The 21,396-nt window shown below is 42.5% G+C and overlaps 1 protein-coding gene across 1 annotated transcript in view; it reads right to left on the reverse strand.

The window, feature by feature from the left end:
* LOC307126562 (NACHT, LRR and PYD domains-containing protein 3-like) overlaps positions 1-7,177 on the reverse strand; it is a 99,852-nt gene extending 92,675 nt beyond the window's left edge. The window contains exon 1 of the mRNA XM_079817159.1: positions 7,110-7,177. The gene's annotated coding sequence lies outside the window, so the exon portion shown is untranslated. The remainder of the gene's footprint in view (positions 1-7,109) is intronic.
* Positions 7,178-21,396: the final 14,219 nt, after the last annotated feature.

A 21,396-nucleotide genomic window follows, 5' to 3' on the forward strand; every position in this document is an offset into this window, starting at 1 on the left:
ATGCATGCTGGTCCACCTCCGTGGATACCTAAAGACTCTATCCATCTGCCTCAGAGCCACGGCGGGGAGTCCGATTCCCCGAGCTCTGTAACTACAACCAGTTGTACTGAAGTGTGTGGCCAAGGCCTCAAAGGTAAATCCTGCGCTAAGATTTGCTTAGTCAACGTTTACCCCCGCACATCCCCTGAAGAGAAAAGGAGGATGTACGCCATGTTAGATGATCAAAGCAATTCATCCTTAGCCAGGTCTGCCTTCTTTGATATGTTCAATGTAAAAGGTACCATACTTCCATACACCATGAAAACATGTGCTGGTTTATCAGAGACTGGTGGTCGCAGAGCGAGTGACTTTGTGATTGAGGATGTAAATGGAAAAGTGTCCATGCTGCTGCCCATACTAACAGAATGTGATCAGATTCCAGATAACAGGGACGAGATTCCCACCTCTGAGGCGGCGGCGGCTCACCCTCATCTACAGGCAATTGCTTCGCAGATTCCTCCTCTGGACCCATCAGCAGAAATTCTTCTCCTCTTGGGCAGGGACATCATTCAAGCTCACAAGGTCCGCACTCAGGTGAATGGTCCAAACAGTGCGCCTTATGCTCAACGCCTTGATTTGGGATGGGTAGTTATAGGTGAGGTCTGCCTCTCAGGTGCCCACAAACCCACAGTGAACACTTGTAAGACAAACATTCTTAGCAACGGCCGCCCTACTTTCCTCAGCCCCTGTGAAAACAAAATATATATCAAAGACAAATACACAGAAAGCTGTCATACACTTAAGACACAAGTGGAATTGGGCAGACACATTTTCCAGCAAACAGCAGATGATGACAAAGTGGCACTTTCAGCAGAAGATGCTTTATTCTTGGACATTATGCACAAAGACTTTGCAAAAGATGATGCAAATAATTGGGTAGCTCCTCTCCCATTCCGCACCCCCAGGCAGCGTTTGCCCAACAACAGGGACCAGGCCCTCAGTCGTTTAATGTCGCTCCGCAAAACGTTGAAAAGGAAACCTGAAATGAGGGAGCATTATGTTGAATTTTTGGATAAAATCTTCAGCAAGGGCCACGCCAAATCAGCTCCGGATCTTACTCCAGACCAAGAATGCTGGTATCTCCCTAGCTTTGGAGTTTACCACCATCAAAAGCCAGGGAAAATTAGGGTAGTCTTCGATTCGAGTGCTCAATGCAGTAATGTTTCTCTCAATGATGTGCTACTAAAAGGGCCAGATCTCAATAACACTCTTGTGGGAGTTTTGATGCGTTTCAGGTCTAACCCATACGCAGTCATGGCAGACGTGGAGCAAATGTTCCACAACTTTCTAGTCAGAGAAGACCACCGCAACTACCTTCGCTTCTTGTGGTTCAAAAACCATGATCTGGATGGAGAAGTGCAGGAATTCAGGATGAGGGTACATGTATTTGGGAACTGCCCCTCCCCTTCAGTGGCTATCTATGGACTGAAACGGTCAGCGATGGAGGGAGAAAGGGAATACGGCAGTGATGCGAGAGAGTTCATTGAGCGTCACTTCTAAGTAGATGATGGACTGAAATCATTCTCTTCCGCAGATGAGGCCATTGACATTCTCTGTAGAGCTCAGAAGATGCTGGCTCAGTGTAATATACGCCTGCACAAAATCTCGTCCAACTGTCCTATCATCACAAGTGCCTTTCCAACTGAGGACCTTGCAACGGACATGCAGGGCCTTGACCTCGGGCAGACTAACCCACCCATGCAGCGCAGCTTAGGCTTGGGCTGGGATCTGTCCACAGACCTGTTCAAGTTTCAGGTAACAGTCAATGAAAAGCCCTTCACTAAACGGGGAGTGCTGTCAGTCATTAATAGTGTGTACGACCCGCTTGGCTTTGCTGTCCCAGTCATTGTAGAAGGCAGAACCATACTGAGAGACATTTCCACTGACATTTGTGAATGGGACACTGAACTGCCTAAAGACAAATTAGAACAGTGGCGACAATGGAAAGACTCCCTCAAATATCTTCAACAACTTGAAATCCCCAGAATGTACACCTCAATACCACTATCTGCAGCTCTAACTAAGGAGATCCATGTTTTTTGTGATGCCTCCACTAAGGCAGTGGGCGCTGTTGCTTACCTCAAACTCACAGATAGAGATGGTCACAGTGAAGTGGGTTTCCTTCTCGGCAAAGCACGGCTTTCCCCAAAACCAGACATCACCATACCTAGGCTTGAACTTTGCGCAGCAGTCCTGGCTGTGGAGGTGGCCGAGTTAATCCTGGAGGAGCTAGACATCGCTGTCGAACAGGTGAACTTCTACACAGACTCCAAGGTAGTGCTCGGTTACATCTTTAACAAAAAGAGACGCTTTCATGTTTATGTGCATAACCGAGTGGAACGTATCAGGCGCTTCACACAAGCTCACCAATGGCATTACGTGCCCACTCATTTAAATCCTGCTGATCATGCCACACGAGCACTACCCGCTGAGCAGCTCTCTAACTCCACATGGATCAGTGGACCCGCTTTCCTTTCCAATTCAGGAGAAAGTCAAGCACAGGGAGAGTTGTTTGATCTTGTAGACCCAGAGACTGACAATGAACTGCGACCTGAGGTCACTACTTGTGCCATCACTCTCTCAGAGGATAGACTTAGTAGTGTCAGATTTGAAAGGTTTTCAAATTGGAATGTACTACTTAAAGCTATATCCAAACTCCAACACATTGCCCAGTCATTCAAGCCGAACATAGAGAGCTCCTGTCATGGCTGGCACAGCTGTAATGAACATTTAGCTGAAAAACAGCTCGACCTAGCCAAGAGCACTATCATTCACACTGTTCAAAGAGAAGTTTATGCAGAGGACATAAGACATCTTGAAAAAGGTCTCCCTCTAAAAAACTCAAGCACACTTAGCAAGCTAAGCCCTATGGTCGACGATAATGGGATCCTCAGAGTGGGTGGGAGACTGAAACGTGCACAGTTAACATCGGACGAAACAAATCCCATAATCATCCCTGGAAAGCACCACCTTGCCCAGCTCATTATAAAACACTTCCACGAGAAAGTATGTCATCAGGGTAGACATTTTACTGAAGGAGCAGTCAGGTCTGCAGGTTTTTGGATAATGGGAGGCAAAAGAGCTATAAGCAGAGTGATATTCAACTGCGTCACATGCCGTAAACTAAGGGGTAGACAACAGGAACAGATCATGGCTGAGCTACCAGAGGACAGGTTGTCCACGGACCCTCCGTTCACACATGTAGGCCTTGATGTGTTTGGCCCCTGGCCTGTCATGGTCAGAAAAACACGTGGGGGGCAGTCGGATGCTAAGCGATGGGCAGTCATATTTACCTGTATGAGCACACGCGCCATTCATATTGAAACAATAGAATCAATGGACACGTCATCATTCATCAATGCCCTGCGTCGTTTCTTCGCCATCAGGGGTGCAGTCAAACTTCTTAGATCTGATTGTGGGACGAATTTTGTGAGCGCATGCAAAGAACTCCAAATAGACAAACAGGGCTGTCACAATGACAAACTTCACAGCTTTCTCAAAGACTCAGGCTGCAAATGGTATTTTAACCCCCCACATGCATCGCATATGGGTGGCTCTTGGGAGCGCATGATTGGGGTCACACGCAAAATCCTCGATGCAATGCTCCTGGAACATAAAAATGCAAAACTTACTCATGAGATTTTAGTGACATTAATGGCTGAAGTCACTGCTATAGTGAATGCACGTCCGCTCACAGCAGTTTCCACAGATCCAGAAAACCCAGCCATTCTTACCCCTGCCATGCTACTTACACAAAAGGTGGCAACCCCACCAGTCCCTCCAGGTCAGTTTGAAAGCAGGGATCTTTACAAAGCACAATGGAGACGCGTACAATACCTTGCCGATGTTTTCTGGAGCCGATGGCAAAGGGAATATATCTCAGGACTTCAGAACCGCCGAAAATGGAAAACTGTAAAACCAAATCTACAAACAGGAGATGTTGTTCTGCTAAAGGAGGCACTTGAACATAGAAACAACTGGCCACTTGGACTCATAACCAAAATCTTCCCAAGCAAGGATGGACTTGTCAGGAAAATAGAGGTTAAGATTTTCCGCAAGGGTGAACTCCGATGCTACGTAAGACCTATAAGTGAGGTTGTGTTGTTGGTGTCTAAGGACAGTGCTTAGAATCGGGTACTTTGCTATGCTAGTTATGGATGACATTCTACAAATGTCAGGCGGGGAGTGTTCTGTCCCTCTGTTTCAATAGTATTGCATTAATTATATAGTGCATTTCTTTATTTTCCCACTAGGGGTCAGTATCTCTTTTAGAGTTTGGGAGTGCTTCTTCTGTTTTACATTGCGTGCACGAGACGGCGCTCAGTGTTTAGGGAGCAGGCAAAAAGTTTGTCACACGCGGTGAGAATGTCCAGAGGTGTTGAAATGCCATAATCTTTTTACAAGAAAAGTCAGAAAAGAGAGAAGTCTTCAGTAAAGACACTTAAGAGAAAAATTGTGTCTTGTCGTTCCTGGAACCACCTTCTTTACTGCATGTTTAGCTCGCTGCATAGGCTGAGTAGACACACACTCAACCGAGGGCAGAAGAGTAACGATATTACTTTTTTGGGTAACGAAGTAAAGTAACGCATTACACTAAAAATATTGGTAACTACACTACTTTACTAGACTATAGGAACGCGCTTTCCTGCGTTACTCAAGCCGTGTTTGCCTGTGTGTAAAGATCTGATATGTTTAAGTACTGCGTGCACCGTTGCCATAGAGCAGTATTTCCCAACTGAGGTGCCGTCTGACAAGAGCAGGGGTGCCGTGTAAAAGTCCTTCAAATTCTCTCTTTGTAAACTTTGTTCAATGCATATAGTGCTGCAGTATGTTCGTCATTTTCGCCGTCATCACAAATGAGAAGTTGCGCGCGCTGTGAGAATATTTTGTCTATGTGCACTCATCTGAAAGCGCGCACACGTCTCACAGCGCGCAAATATTGAGTTCTCTTTCAAGTTTTGCTCTTGAACGGACAAACTCACACAAAAACTATGTCAACATGCCCATCTTGATGAGTATCCTAGCAGACATAGTCTGTATATGCCTTAAAACTACGCATATCCGAGCATTGGGTCTTAAAGAGGCAGTATTATTAGGTCTTAAAGGGGCAGTTTTATTAGGTCTTAAAGGGGCAGTAGCCTTTACTGCTGTCTGTTTAATGTCAAACAACAAAAGACAAGGGCATCACTCACTGCTCTTGATTGAATAGCTTTTGTAAATTTAATAGGATTAATGTTTAATTTATACAGTCAAATATGCAATGTTATTTTACATTTGATTTCTGTACCTGAAAACTAATGTTAGACGTACCTGAAAAACCTGAAAAGCATTGTTTATTTTATTAGTGTCTTTGCTCAATAGTATTTATTTGTGCTGCTGCTTGTATTTAAATTATTTGTTCTTATTATTTTCTTTATCTTTATTTGACAGTAGTCCTTTTTGTTTGTTTGGGGAAACACTGCCATAGAGCCATGATGTTTGTCCATATATCTACATGGTAAATTAAGAAATGGGAAAGTAAAGTAATAAGTAGTGTAGTTACTTTTCAAATACAGTAACTAGTAAAGTAATCTCATTACAATTTACAGATGTAACTAGTAACTAGTAACTAATTACTTTTTTTGAGTAACTACCCCAACACTGGTTGGTGACATGATGTACATGTAAACAAATAAAATGTGTCATCTTTTTTAGTGTTTTCTTTGGATTGTTTTATTTTTTTACATTTTTATAATAATTACAGTTTTGTAATAAATAATTATTAAAACAAGGGCTTGGCACTCAATGAGAGAGAACAGCCCCCATGTATGTCCAGATTACACACTGCCAGATCTACTCGTGACTTCAGCTCTTACATCCAGTCTGAAACAGACAGTAACTTTATATGATGATCAATATTAATCACAAAAGCAAAACGAAGCCATTATGGCATTGGTGATGAAGACATGCATAGCCTATAATTTTTTACTATCCCAGTTTAAAAATAGTAACCTCTGGCCTATGTCCAGGAAGACTGGACCAACCATCAGAACAATGCTTTAAAGCTTTATGCACTGTATTATATGTAAGTACAATTTTAATTACGATGACTACAAGATTAGTAAAACGTTTTCCTCAGTAGGTAGTTTAACAGAAACATTGGCTATATAATAAACAAGAAATTCAGGATGAGTCACAGCAGGCTAGCTTTTAAACATTTTATTAGGGCACAAATAATTAATAATAATCTGTGTTAGCCTAGATGAGCGTAGGTTATTCACTCATTGTTTGCTCTGTGTCCTTACCTATTTATCTGAATGCCTGTAATCAATCAGGCAAAACAACTTATCATGAATGATTGAACGATTTATCATATTACACAAACTATTCATTGTTTTGAAAATGTGAACTGTTGCAGTTAATGCTTAACATTGAAACTTCATTGTCTTTTCAAAATAATCCATGAAACGATTTGGGATTTGAGGAGCGTACACTAATCTTTTCAGTTCCATTCGGAAATATCATGAATATTCTCCACCCACTGGAACAGTTTTTCACAAGAACTGAATATTACACAACACCGGCCAAGAAGAGGAAGTAATCTCATGAGAGAAACTGATCTTACTCTAAAAACACCCGTTAACCTCATAACTGCAAACAACTGTATATTAAATCACTTTAATCTTAGTGGAATTCATTATAAACACGTCCAGCCAAAATTAATGTATTTCAAGCAAAAATGAAACAGCATTGGGCTCATCTCTCTCATTCAGCAAGACTCCAAATACACTCTCATATTCACCATAAACGGTTGCTGAACTATTGTTCATTATGTAAACAAGGCTTTGTACTTTACTACAACGGAAAACAGCTTCTTTCACATGCGCAGAATGTATTGTGTACCAATACAAGACACACTTGATCTTCTGTTCGATCATGAGATGAGGAAGTTTAAATAAAATCATCAGAATTAATTCACAACTGCATTAAAGTCCCCAATGACACATAATACACACACACACACACACACACACACACACACACACACACACACATACATGAAAACAACTAAAGAAAGATGAAACACTCACCTCAGATAACGTGTAGATCTTTATTTTTCTCTTCTGAACTGTCGTGTTGAACTGAAATTTCTTTGACTTCTGTAAAGGAAGTGAAACTGCTTTTCAGGAAGAGACACTCAGGCACTCAGTCTCCTGTCAATGGAAGCTTTAGCATAAGTTCTGCCGGGAAGACTTAATTGTCATGTCACTTTAATTTTATCTATCCAATCACATGCTAAATACCTGGGTATAAAAGATCGGTACTTACGCATGTTTGAGTTCGCAGATGCTGACGCTCCAATTCACTTGACGATCCGGGCGTTCCGTAGCTTGGTCGTTCTAAGTCCATGTCAGCCTTACATTCTGTTCTATGGGTTACCGCAGTAACAGACGCGAGTGCTTCACTAACAAGAGCAAGTCTCACGTCAGACTCAGATCAATCGCTTCATGAGGACTATCTGGGCATGTTATCAAAGACACGGCTGTGGTTTTCATCACCATTCTGACGACATCACTACATCAGCATTTATCACAGTGATATGCATATGGTTATGCATTCCGATGCCGATTGGGTGTAGTATCTTACTCTTTTTCAACTTTGTCGCAAGCATGTCTGCATAGAGCACACACATGCATCGTGTGAGACGCGCACAGGTGTTTGCCGGTCTGCTCGTGCAACGTGATCTCTCGTTGTGACTCGTTTGTGCCCATAGTGCTCGTAAATGATTCGCATGACACCGGTTACCGTTATAGATAGTATTTTGTTATAAAACTGATATGCACAGCATATTTTGACTCTATCATTCTCCCTACGAATGCAAGGAAAATAACACGGGTTTTAAAGCAACATGCACCCATTTAATCGGGGCTTCATGTTGACCTGAAGTTAAGCTGAAATCGCGATTGGGTTCAGTGTTATCAGATCGCTAAAATTTAATTTAAAACTATGCTGAGCAAATAAGCATATTTAGGTACAGCACCGACATCAGTGCTTTGATCCGGTCTGATTCAATGGCGTTAGATTCATCTTCCAAGTGCTGTGAGTTCGTCACATATGCAATTTAACTGTCACAACAAAGTTTCAAGCTTGAAGTGTTGGCTGTCATCCAGCAGAGTACATATTTTGCTCAAACATACGGGGCACCAAGCGTTGGACTGGCTTCCTTTCGTGATTCGATCCCAGATAACAATTTTTGGTTCCCAGAACGTTCTGGGAACGTTAGTTTCTGGTTCCCAGAACGTTCTCAGAACGTTCCCAGAACAGACATCCTAACGTTCTCTATTGGTTAGCCAGGAAAGTTTTCTTTACGTAAATAGAACGTTCCCTGTTGGTTTGGAGAACGTTCCCCTAACCTTCCCAGAACGTTCTCAGAACGTTCCCGGAACGTTCCCCTAACCTATTTACTCCGATATAATTTACCCTGCTGTGCGTCAGTAATCGTCCAGCAATGCCCGCGTCCCATATGGTATAAGCGGCATGGAAAACGGATGAATGGACGTCAATAATCAGTAGCCTACTACAAACCATGTCTTGTTTTGAACTTATTTAATCAATAGAAATAATTCAAGCACATAAACCTTCATATGGAGGATTAAATAAGATTGAATTATGCATTTCGTAACTTGTATCACTGACGACACCTACTACCACAACCAGGTAGGCTACGTTTAAGTGCCAAATAACAATGACTTCAACACAATATGTGGTTTTAAAATATGAATTTTATTCACAGACATTAATAATGAATAAAGATTACTTTAACTGGGATAACTGCATTATTTTCTTACCACTGAATTAACGGAACGTAGCCTTCTCTCTTTTGGTCAGTAAACCAAATCTCCTCGGTTAACATCATGTTGTCTTCAATTACTTGTCAAATCTCTGTGAAATCACACTATTTACACTGGTATATTTATTAATTATAACCCATTATTAAATAAAGATCGATAAACTAATGTTAGTTAGTCGGTAAAAACGAAATGACCGTTAATTTTTAAATTACGCGAGTGCGCGCCTTTCTGTGGATGACGAAAGAAAGCGCGTGCTGGAGAAGCGCGCACAGATCAGAGGCGCGCAGTAACGAAATATACAAATAAACCTGCGTATATATTATAAAAAAATGTAATCTAAAAATAACCTGCAGGGAACGTTCTGGGAAGGTTCTCTTTAGGTTATAAAATAAACCCCAAAAATAACCTGCAGGGAACGTTCTGGGAAGGTTCTCTTTAGGTTATAAAATAAATCACAAAAATAACCTGCAGGGAACGTTCTGGGAAGGTTCTCTTTAGGTTATAAAATAAATCCCAAAAATAACATGCAGGGAACGTTCTGGGAAGGTTCTCTTTAGGTTATAAAATAAATCACAAAAATAACCTGCAGGGAACGTTCTGGGAAGGTTCTCTTTAGGTTTTAAAATGAATCACAAAAATAACCTGCAGGGAACGTTCTGGAAAGGTTCTCTTTAGGTTATAAAATAAATCACAAAAATAACCTGCAGGGAACGTTCTGGGAAGGTTCTCTTTAGGTTATAAAATAAATCACAAAAATAACCTGCAGGGAACGTTCTGGGAAGGTTCTCTTTAGGTTATAAAATAACACCTCAAAAATAACCTGCAGGGAACGTTCTGGGAACGTTCTCTTTTGGTTACAAAAACACAACCAATAGAGAACGTTCCCAGAACGTTATTTGGTTCCCTACAAAAATAACCAAACGGGAACCATATGGGAACGTTCTGTGTTTATTGGGATATGGCTTCCTTCCCTATGAGGAAGATCTGTAGCGTGCTGTGCTCATATAAAGGTGCTTTGCTTATTGCATTATTAATGCGCTACATATTAATACATTAGTTAATCAAAACAAACACGTCATATATATATATATATATATATATATATATATATAATGTAATTGTGTGCTTTTTTTCTTCGCTTTACTCTAGTTAATTTGACTCTATTCGTATTTTATTCAGCTACTGATATCTGGATACCTTTATATTTCTAGAAACTTAGAATTTGGTGTTATGTCTCCCTTGGTCTTCCGTGCTAGGACGCCATGGCTACATTCATGAATAAAACAAATGTGTATCTCGCTTGTACTCTCAGCATCATATGTTGGGTAAGGTTTGCATACAAAACAAGGTTGACTTGATATTCGATAGCAGTACTAATTTAATTCCTTACTCAATCCGACCTGTTAACATAAAGATTGCATCGCACAGCATTTAAATCGCAGCACAGGAATACAATTATTCAAATCTTTTATGAATATAGTGAGCAGAGTGCACTCCTTTATAAACGCATGAAACTGCCAAATGCTTCAGTTCAGATAAACTCAGTGGAAACTGCTGTGGTCAATCTGACTACACCGAATCATGATCTATTGGATGTTCTACTATTCGTTAGTCAAACGTATGCACTGGAAGGTAGAATTAGCGTTGAACAAGCTCTGAGCCATTCAATCGTGATTGTGTGTTTTCTGTTTTGTGTAGCGCCTCCAATTGGGCATTGTATTCGAGTGCCCAACGGACATTACATTTATGCATTTGGCGGACGCTTTTGTCCGGGCACCTTGAGTTGCATTCAGGGTGCACATTTGGCGTTTTTCAGGTCTTGCTTTTCCTGGGAATCGGGCCCGTGGCTCGGCGTTGCTGGTGCCATGCTCTACTGTTTGAGCTACAGAAAAGACATGCCTGTGATCAGTTACACTCGCACTGAATTCTAGCGTGACTAAAACAATATACAGGGGAGTAAATATAGCATTGACTGTTGCACAGTCTGCATATGCATATTGATTTCTGGCTGCGCCGCAAACAGCGAGTTCTCTCGCAGTAAGTTTTTTCTCTTCACTAAAGCTGGCACACACAGTGCGCTTATAGACATTGTGATTTGTTGCTTTTCAGACTGCGATCCTGATGCCACCCTGGGGGATCTCAGTGCATTTACAGCAGGCTGTATGTTAATCAGACGCACGAAGACGTGTCTGGAGTTTTACATCAACCCATTCACTAAATTATCATGGCGTTGGGGAACATGTCAAACTAACTATTAAAGACATCAGATTTTATTCTAGGAATTTTTAGGATTGCGATATTGTCTCATACTGTCAAACGTGGCTAAAATCACAGTATTATCCTGGCTTAGGTTATCAAATGATGATTTCGCTTTGATCTCTTTCATAGGTTCGGTAGCGGTGTCGGTTCCTATATAGCTAGTTATGGTTTTATTAGCTAGTAAAGCTTAAACATATAAAACATTATTTTTCCTTTTGCAAGGGCGTCGTCCGGTGTTCTCAATCACATGCGCATGTTATGTATTTGTCATGCTGTTCTGGTTTATTTTCTTTTGGGGGTTCTCTCAGCAGGTTGACGGTTAGATGGTGTTCTATCAAGATGTGAGCGGGAGCTACGCCCAGGGGTTTAGAATCCTCCTAACTGCAGATGGAAAGATGTGTGATCTCTAACTCACCTGTGCATGGGCCATTCTTTCAGATTGGTGTTGCTACGAACATAGCTCAACGCGCGGAGTTGGCATCCTCTACTAAGGTCTCTCCTATCAAGAAGCATTTGAATGCAGGATTCCATGATGGTCAAGATGGTTTCTTCAGCAATGCTTAAACCATCAGGCATGTTCATTAAACTCTCCCATAATTCCAAAGGTAAAACTAAGATTACCTACTTGTCTTAACAAACATCAGGTACGTTCAAAGCTTTTAAGGTTGATCTTCCACTTACACCGATATTCCGATAGAAGCCATGTTTTATCAGCCTTTCGGCTTCATGTGTCCAGGGAAATTCACTTTAGAAACTAATCAGTTTGATTCTACTCTCGGTCTTTCCTGTTCTGATCTTCACTTCTCACTCAATTTCTTTACTCTTTTACTTAAGCATTCTAGAATGACTTTAAAGGTTCTGGTATTACATGAACAATTTCTAAGATGAAGAATAATTACTGTCCCTTCACTTCTAAGGTTAAATATCTTCACGTTCATCCTAAGACTTCTGACCACTCCTCCCTATTTTTATCTAATGGAGCACCTCTCTCTAAGGCCTGGTTCAGACCCACTTTTATACTGACTTAAAAGCTGCAGTTTACCTCCTCCTCTTCATATCAGACTTTCTACAGCTACGACAGCGGAAATTCTAGGCCAGCATTTAAGCTACCGGGGAGATGATGTTCTTCTGCATTCAAGTCTTATATAAGACAGATTCTAAAATCATCCTTAAAGCTCAGCAAGCTCTCCAGTAATGGTTCAGGTAAATCCCTATGCAACTACTGGTGGTGGTGTTCCGGCCAATTCGGCTCGGTACGTTATGATAGCATGGTCTTTCTACTATATCAAAGATGACGTGTGGCCCTGCGGCCTTGTCTCTGTAGTCTAGCAGACTGTGTGGCCCTGCGGCCTTGTCTCTGTGGTTTATACATGTTTAAAAAAAAAAAAAAAAAAAAAATTATATATATATATATATATATAATATAAAAAAACCTGTTACATTTATGCAGCAACAGATATGAATTGCTCATGTGTAGTACTCCTCTACAAATTATAACTTCAAGTTCTGTTTTATCATGAATTGACCTTTTAGCCATCAGCAGGCGGCGTTCCATGTTCACGCTTAACATGTTAACTCTTATTCTTCTTCTTTGTAGGAACTCCAGGACACAAGACCGGTGGGTCTATTTTATTTACCTTTTTTCGTGTGGCCCTGCGGCCTTGTCTCTGTGGTCTAGCAGACCGTGTGGCCCTGCGGCCTTGTCTCTGTGGTCTAGCAGACTGTGTGGCCCTGCGGCCTTGTCTCTGTGGTCTAGCAGACTGTGTGGCCCTGCGGCCTTGTCTCTGTGGTCTAGCAGACTGTGTGGCCCTGCGGCCTTGTCTCTGTGGTCTAGCAGACTGTGTGGCCCTGCGGCCTTGTCTCTGTGGTCTAGCAGACTGTGTGGCCCTGCGGCCTTGTCTCTGTGGTCTAGCAGACTGTGTGGCCCTGCGGCCTTGTCTCTGTGGTCTAGCAGACTGTGTGGCCCTGCGGCCTTGTCTCTGTGGTCTAGCAGACCGTGTGGCCCTGCGGCCTTGTCTCTGTGGTCTAGCAGACTGTGTGGCCCTGCGGCCTTGTCTCTGTGGTCTAGCAGACTGTGTGGCCCTGCGGCCTTGTCTCTGTGGTCTAGCAGACTGTGTGGCCCTGCGGCCTTGTCTCTGTGGTCTAGCAGACTGTGTGGCCCTGCGGCCTTGTCTCTGTGGTCTAGCAGACTGTGTGGCCCTGCGGCCTTGTCTCTGTGGTCTAGCAGACTGTGTGGCCCTGCGGCCTTGTCTCTGTGGTCTAGCAGACCGTGTGGCCCTGCGGCCTTGTCTCTGTGGTCTATCAGGCCGTGTGGCCCGGGGCCTTGTCTCTGTGGCCCTGCGGCCTTGTCTCTCTGGTCTAACAGACCGCGCGGCCCTGTTTCTGTGGTCTAGCAGACAGCGCGGCCCTGTGGCCTTGTCTCTGTGGTCTTCCAGACCGTGTGGCCCTGCGGCCTTGTCTCTGTGGTCTAACAGACCGCGCGGCCCTGTGGCCTTGTCTCTGTGGTCTATCAGGCTGTGTGGCCCGGCGGCCTTGTCTCTGTGGTCTATCAGGCCGTGTGGCCCGGCGGCCTTGTCTCTGTGGCCTTGTCTCTCTGGTCTAACAGACCGCGCGGCCCTGCTGCCTCGTTTCTGTGGTCTAGCAGACCGCGCGGCCCGGCGGCCTTGTCTCTCTGGTCTAACAGACCGCGCGGCCCTGCGGCCTCGTTTCTGTGGTCTAGCAGACCGCGCGGCCCGGCGGCCTTGTCTCTGTGGTCTATCAGGCCGTGTGGCCTGGCGGCCTTGTCTTTGTGGCCCTGCGGCCTTGTCTTTGTGGCCCTGCGGCCTTGTCTCTGTGGTCTAACAGACCGCGCGGCCCTGCGGCCTTGTTTCTGTGGTCTATCAGGCCGTGTGGCCCGGCGGCCTTAGCTCTGTGGCCTGGCAGCCTTGTCTCTGTGGCCCTGCGGCTTTGTCTCTGTGGTCTAACAGACCGCGCGGCCCTGCGGCCTTGTCTCTGTGGTCTAGCAGACCGCGCGGCCCTGCGGCCTTGTCTCTGTGGTCTAGCAGACTGCGCTGCCCTGCGGCCTTGTCTCTGTGGTCTAGCACAGTGGTTCCCAACCACGTTCCTGGAGGACCCCCAACAGTGCACATTTTGGATGTGTCCTTTGTCTGACACACCCACATCAGGTCTTGGAGTAGCTACTAATGAGCTGATGACCTGAATCAGGTGTGTTTGATTGAGGAGACATGCAAAATGTGCACTGTTGGGGGTCCTCCAGGAACGTGGTTGGGAACCACTGGTCTAGCAGACCGCGCTGCCCTGCGGCCTTGTCTCTGTGGTCTAGCAGACCACGCTGCCCTGCGGCCTTGTCTCTGTGGTCTAGCAGACCGCGCTGCCCTGCGGCCTTGTCTCTGTGGTCTATCAGGCCGTGTGGCCCGGCGGCCTTGTCTCTGTGGTCTATCAGGCCGTGTGGCCCGGCGGCCTTGTCTCTGTGGTCTATCAGGCCGTGTGGCCTGGTGGCCTTGTCCTTGTGGCCCTGCGGCCTTGTCTCTGTGGTCTAACAGACCGCGCGGCCCTGCGGCCTTGTCTCTGTGGTCTAACAGACCGCGCGGCCCGGCGGCCTTGTCTCTGTGGCCCTGCGGCCTGGCGGCCTTGTCTCTGTGGCCCTGCGGCCTTGTCTTTGTGGCCCTGCGGCCTTGTCTCTGTGGTCTAGCAGACCGCGCGGCCCTGCGGCCTTGTCTCTGTGGTTTATACGTGTTTCATAAAAACAATTTAAAAAAATCAACAAAAAAAAACCATCAGCAGGCGGTGTCCCATGTTCACGCTTAACATGTTAACTCTTGTTTTTCTCCTTTGTAGGAACTTCAGGATACAAGACCGGTGGGTCTATTTTATTTACTAGGATAGGATAGGCTCCGTCCAGGTGGAAGCATTCTTCCACTTATTTTTGGGGGTCGGCTGCGCCTCTGCCTTCGTCTTCAGGCAGGATATGCAGAGTCCGGACCCTCAGATTGCGAGCTACGGACGGGGCCTATGCCAAAGTACTTTATTGCTTGCTGGGTTGTTAATAAATGGATTATTGTCACAGTATTTAATCTCCCGAGTCTTTCTGGCAGAACTAACAATTCCCTCTGTAAAAACATTGGGTAGGCGAAGACCTTGCCACGGTAGTGGTTCAGTCCTCACAGCAATATTCCGTGTCTGATACATAAGAGGACAATATGGTTAATGATCAAATTACACAAGAAGACCTGTGGAAAACAAAGCTAATCAAAACCCTCTTTTCAAAGCTTAACACACACACACACACTCTCTCTCCCCCCCCACACACACACATTTCCCCATCAATCTGTACATATGTGACTAACTGAGCTTTAAAACAATCTTCTTGGGAAAAAAATCTGTTAAGGGAATTTACTTCCCATAAGGAAATTAAACATGACTGATACATTTATCCAAAAATGAGTTTCCATAGCGTGTGACAAGTGGTATCTGTACAATTGCACACTTCTGATCTATCCACATACCTGCAGACTGCCACTTGTATCCCCTCTTCATCTATTTTGGACGATGATTTTTTTTGACGTTTCCTTACTCGCCCTGAACCTTGAAACGCCACATGTTCCACTGTTATCTGCCTGTAAAGTCAGATATCACTCGTCTTAACAAATAGAAAAAACAAAAGACACACAAACATAAGCAGTAGATATACTGTCTTAATATTCAATATTAGACATACTCTTGTCGTGCTGCTGCCTCTGACATTGTTAAGAAAGGCTGATACCTCCTCATCTTTGGCAAGAAATAACCCCTTGTACAAAGAGGGTTCCTCATTCCTGTCCATTAAAATTGATCACAAAAAAATGCACTTTTAACTGACCAAACATTTATTACTCTACATGCAACTATTTCTATGACAATGCTGTGGTTTTGATATTGACATTAATGCCTGTGTAATATTAACATACCCCCCTGATTTTTTGAAGCGATAATGTTTGCGATTGCCATCACAACACACTGCCAACATGTCTGGGTGACATGCTGGACAATAAAAATCATTTACTTCACACATCACCTCTTCTGTGTGCTTGCAAAAACAATATTCGAAAAAGCTTTTCTGGAACATGTCTGCACAGACATTCCCCGGCTATGACATAAAAATAATTATTAGGGTTTACAGAAAATAAATATTACAATATTACAGATACAGTAATATGATTATGTGTTACAATGATTCAAGCAGATTTACCCTTCCAGCCTGAACAGAACGGTGCTCCAGTAGCTTTAAAAAGGCATGCCTTGACATCGAAGGAGCCGATACTTTAATGTGAGCATAAGCTTCGAAGACATCAAAACTATATAGTGTCTGGCAGTTTGTTGTGCTTGGCCAGTAACGGTGCCTAAGGAGCTCTTTCACCCCTGGGGTCCATTCCACAAGACAGGTAGGACAAACTTTACGAGGCAAACAGAAATCATATCGTCCTGTGAAAAAAAGAGACACATTAAACATGTGTTTCACAGAATCAACTTTTTCCAACTCAACTGACCATTATACATTCATTGTAGTATTTGATATGGCATTAACATTTGGTAATTGGTATATTTCTCAAGAGAAAATCTTTGCCTTGATTGCAATTGTTAACTTCTGCGGTACAACAAAACAAAAAGCAGGACTTTCCAAAGTTACCATTCATGGTGACCACAGAAATATGCTTGCCAGAGGTGACCTCAATCTCTTGGGTGCACTCACATATTGCCCTACGTGCAGGCAATGGCAACTGACATACTGCAATGCAAAGAGGTTGTTACATTTTTCCTCAATCGAGAAGGTGTATCTATACTTGTCATACTAGTGATTCAAAACCAACATCTACAAAACAGACAACTCTACCATGCCATTATCACTGTTTTCTTACTAATAGCACGTTTCATAGTCAAAGACAAACAAAAACATTTTCTTCAGTCAAAGAGTGATTCAAATTAAGAGTTTAAACCTTTTCCACTGACAAAGTCTATCAACCAAGAATATGTGTGTAATAACTCTTTACTAGTCAACAGTAATTGATAATAAATACATACCCTGCTCACAAAAGTGAGGCTGACCATTTTCACCCATCACCACAGCCTTTGTGGGGGGAATAGGCTCCAGGTAGCCATGGAATAGTGCCTCCCTGCCGTGGAACACATTCTTTTTGTGAGCCTCCAAGTCGCATCCTCCACATAGAAATTCCATGTCCAGTGGCACACAATCCAGGCACCTAATTACTGCCTCTCCAGTGCCACACCTGTGGCATTTTTCATGGACATCTCCTTCAGCGGACAGTTTAGCATCGAGCAGCACTGGCCTTGCTGCTTTTGCCCTTGTACCAGCGTGTAGCTGCCGCTGTGCCCATTCTGTTTTTTCTGCTGCCACATTAACCTCAACTGAGTCCAGTGTCCCTCAACTCTTGAAGACGTGTTTCTGAAAATAAATGAAAATATATAAATAACTGTTAAACAACCCTTCGATTGAGTGAAGGCACAACAGATAAAAATTACTTAATACGGAATGGTACAAAAATAATTATGACTTAAAATCCGACTTTGACCAAGCCACACACTACAGTGTCCATTCAATGTTGGTTTAATGTCCTGTATATGGACTTGCTCATGGTATCACAAACCATTGTATCACAATGTTATCACAAATCATATAATATGCTTCCGATAATAGACCAGTTTGAAATGAAGAGTTGGAGTGTCTATCACTTCCCAAACTAGGCAAGAATTAACTCCTCTGCAAAAGCACTGAAAAAAGTGCTGAATTGTCAAAAATCTGAATTTCACATTCATGTCTACAACAACAAAATACAAACACATACAAACCACTTTTAATGTTAGGTGGAGAAGAAGTGTGAGACATCAACAACAATGAATCAAGGAAAAGTTTAGCAAGGTCATTAGAAAAGTTGTTTATATGGAGGAATAGGAAATGTAGTCATAGTGATAAAATAGACATACTCACCAAGACTTGCAGTCAGCTCTTCTTCTGTCTGAGGGACTTCCTCAGACACTGTGTTCAATTGAACATCGGAAGCTGTAAAGGCCAATACATTTGTTTATCTATTCTATCAGGGTCTTAAAGCATCATATATTTTAGTCCCGAAAATTCACAAAATTCAATCATACATCTGGCTCAGTGAGCTCAAACCATCTTTTCACTCACCAACATTTAGATAATTATCGTTATTAAACTACAACAACAGTGCTAGAAACAACAAACCTAATGCACGGCGTTCTGCTTTTTGACGTTTCTTACGTCTGTGACTTGTGGCCGCCACGCTTGCGACTGCTTTCTTTCTCTTAGTCCTCTTTCTTTTTTGAGGGACATGGCTTTCCATTGCCATTGCAGCCTATATGAAAATAAAATACTAATGTTTTCTGATAGAATGTCAAACTAACTTATGGTTATGTTTGATGGATGCTTTTTCCAAAGTAAGTAACAATAAAAAACACAAAACAAAAACTACAAATTATAAAATACTACACTACTCCAATGTGCATTAAATGTAAAGAACATCATACCTCAACATCAACTATAAAAAACAAACAATGTAATATAATGTAATACCAATAGTGATTTTCATAGACATGGGTGTAAAGTTATCAAAATTTCTCACCCTGGCCTCACGGAAAAGGGCCTTGCTTATTTCAGCAGCCATATGGCCCCTGACCTCACTGGGATCTTTAAAGACTCTTGAGTGGTTTTCCGACATGGTGCACAGACACAGTACAAAAATACAGACAATAATAGACACACAATACAGATATGAAGATGTGTGTGTGTGTGTGTGTGTGTGTGTGTGTGTGTGTGTGTGTGTGTGTGTGTGTGTGTGTGTGTGTGTGTGTGTGTGTGTGTGTGTGTGTGTGTGTGTGTGTGTGTGTGTGTGTGTGTGTGTGTGTGTGTGTGTGTGTGTGTGTGTGTGTGTGTGTGAGAGAGGGGGGGGGTTGAGAAAGAGAGAGAGAGATAACTAGAGAAAAACAGAGTGAGAGAGACAGAGAGAGAGAGAGAGAGAGATAGATTGAAAGAGTGGCTCTTAAAAGTGCCTTTGTTTTCTATGTATAAATATATATAGAGATATGGAGATATGTAGAGCAGCAAATAATCTGTAGAACAGACAAGAAAGCATCATTAGAGAAAAAATATAATGTCTACATTAATGCGAGACACTGCAGGTGAATAGGGTAAAATTTTTAAATAATAGATATCAGCATGAAACTTCCTCAGTTGATTACTTACACAAGTATATAAAAAAATGTATTACAAGTTTTAGAAATTTGTATGTTTAATTATGCAAAGTAGGCATTATCTCATTAAATATGCCCAATTTTGCATATAATTTCAGTAACATAAATCTGAACATATGATAAAGCCAGGTGCAAAAAATTTTTTTTTCATTTTGTTTACACACAAGATAAAAAAATAATTTCAGATGGGTTTCAGGATAGGGCCTATATGCTTTCATTACTTAGGAAATTCAAAAATATACTGGAAAAAAGAAAAAAAAAAACGCAAATTTTTTTTTATTAAAATGTCACATAAATCCGTCATGATTTACAAATCCCTTTGAAAATATCTTCAGAATACTGCTAGGTGTTAACCAGAAAGTTTGGTGTAACTACATAGGTGCTACATAGGCTGAGAGAATGACAAAAAACTCATTTTGAGAAAACGTCTTTTAAAATTTTGTAATGTAAAAATTCATACTTTTTTTTAGAGGAAAACAACTATTTACAGACACAATATCTTGTCAAATATTTAGCAATCAACAATACCAACCATTTTAAACGCATCAAAACCTATTACTCAACATTTATAGATAGTAAATACGCAGGTCTGAGATGCATACCGATTTGTAGAGGGGATCCAAGCAATGACTGGAAAAACCGCCAAATTCTCAGATGCGCGCAAGGAAGTGTGTCGCCGTCATGACAACAGACTGTCCGATTTAACATTAATTTATTATTAGTCTTTATCGTTTTTTGTTTTCGTTGTCTGTATATGACTATCTGTCAATTCAGTAAAAATAAAAAATACTAAATTAGTCCAAATATTATTTACACTGAAATGATGGATGGGGAGTTTGATTGATCAAGCCTGCCTCTAGTGATCCGGTTATCCGTGGTCCCGTCACGGAATAATCCGTGGTGCCATCACAGAATTTGTCAATAAGCAAAAGGCTATACAAACTGATCAGGGGAGATAAGATGTTCACAGTTTAATGAGGCTATTGCATCGCAAACACAGAGAACTTGAATTGCCTACTGAAAGTGTAGCAATATCGTCCAGTGAATGTGAAACCATCTGTGGCGACCGTTGAATATTCCGTGGTCTCGTCACGGAAATCAGGGTGACCAGAAGTTATCCTAGCGATCAAACGACGACAGAACAATGCAATATCAAGCTAAAATCACTTTAAAGCTAAATATTTAAAGTAGTTAAAGTAAAATATTTAAAGCGATAACTTTCCAAATTATAAAACGACGTCAATTGGGGGAGCGCAGGTGTTGTAACAGCCCGTGTGTGGACCACGGATGCTGCTGTCATTGACTTACATAGGCATATCACTTCCGTGGGCACATCACAGAATTTTTGGCGATTCCGTGAAACTGCCACAGATTTTTGAGTTAAGGGGCCGTGTTCATTTCACGGAATTCTATGAGACCAGGTTGCAACATAACAAAGAGGTTAACGAACTTTCAGTCTTCAGTTTTTCTTAATTCTCTCAATACCACCATGGAGAAAAGTATAATTTGACATTTAAGCTGACAGTTGTCAAATTTCAAGCGTGGGTAAAGCTGGATACGGAGCGGCTGAAAAATTCCTTTAATGCTTGCACGCAGACGTGCGCGTGTGTTTTTGTGTGCGAGGGAGAAGGAGGAGATATATTTCATTAACTTTGGGGTGTTATCCTTAGGTATGTGGCCTGACAGTAGCTTCTGATGGAAGCGAGGATCACCTTATCCGTTGTTTCAAAGAGGGAGAGCCGTGCGCATCTGGGCGGAGCTGTTAGTGCGAGATAGGCAGGCAGAGTTAGCGGAGGCTGGAGAGGGAGAAGTGGAGGAGAGCGACGAGGAGGAGGAATTCGCCCATGAACTTGTAATTGAGAATCGCGGGGATGATGATAGTGATGGGTCGAATATAGTAATTTTCTATCACATGATTGCAGTTGTTTTACAGGGTAGCCTTCATTCTTTCTTGTTGATGTGTTTCGGGCAACAAGTTCATACGCTCAATGGATTTTAGCGG

The sequence above is a fragment of the Gobio gobio genome, assembly GCF_949357685.1.
Source record: "Gobio gobio genome assembly, chromosome: 5".
Lineage (NCBI taxonomy): Eukaryota > Metazoa > Chordata > Actinopteri > Cypriniformes > Gobionidae > Gobio > Gobio gobio.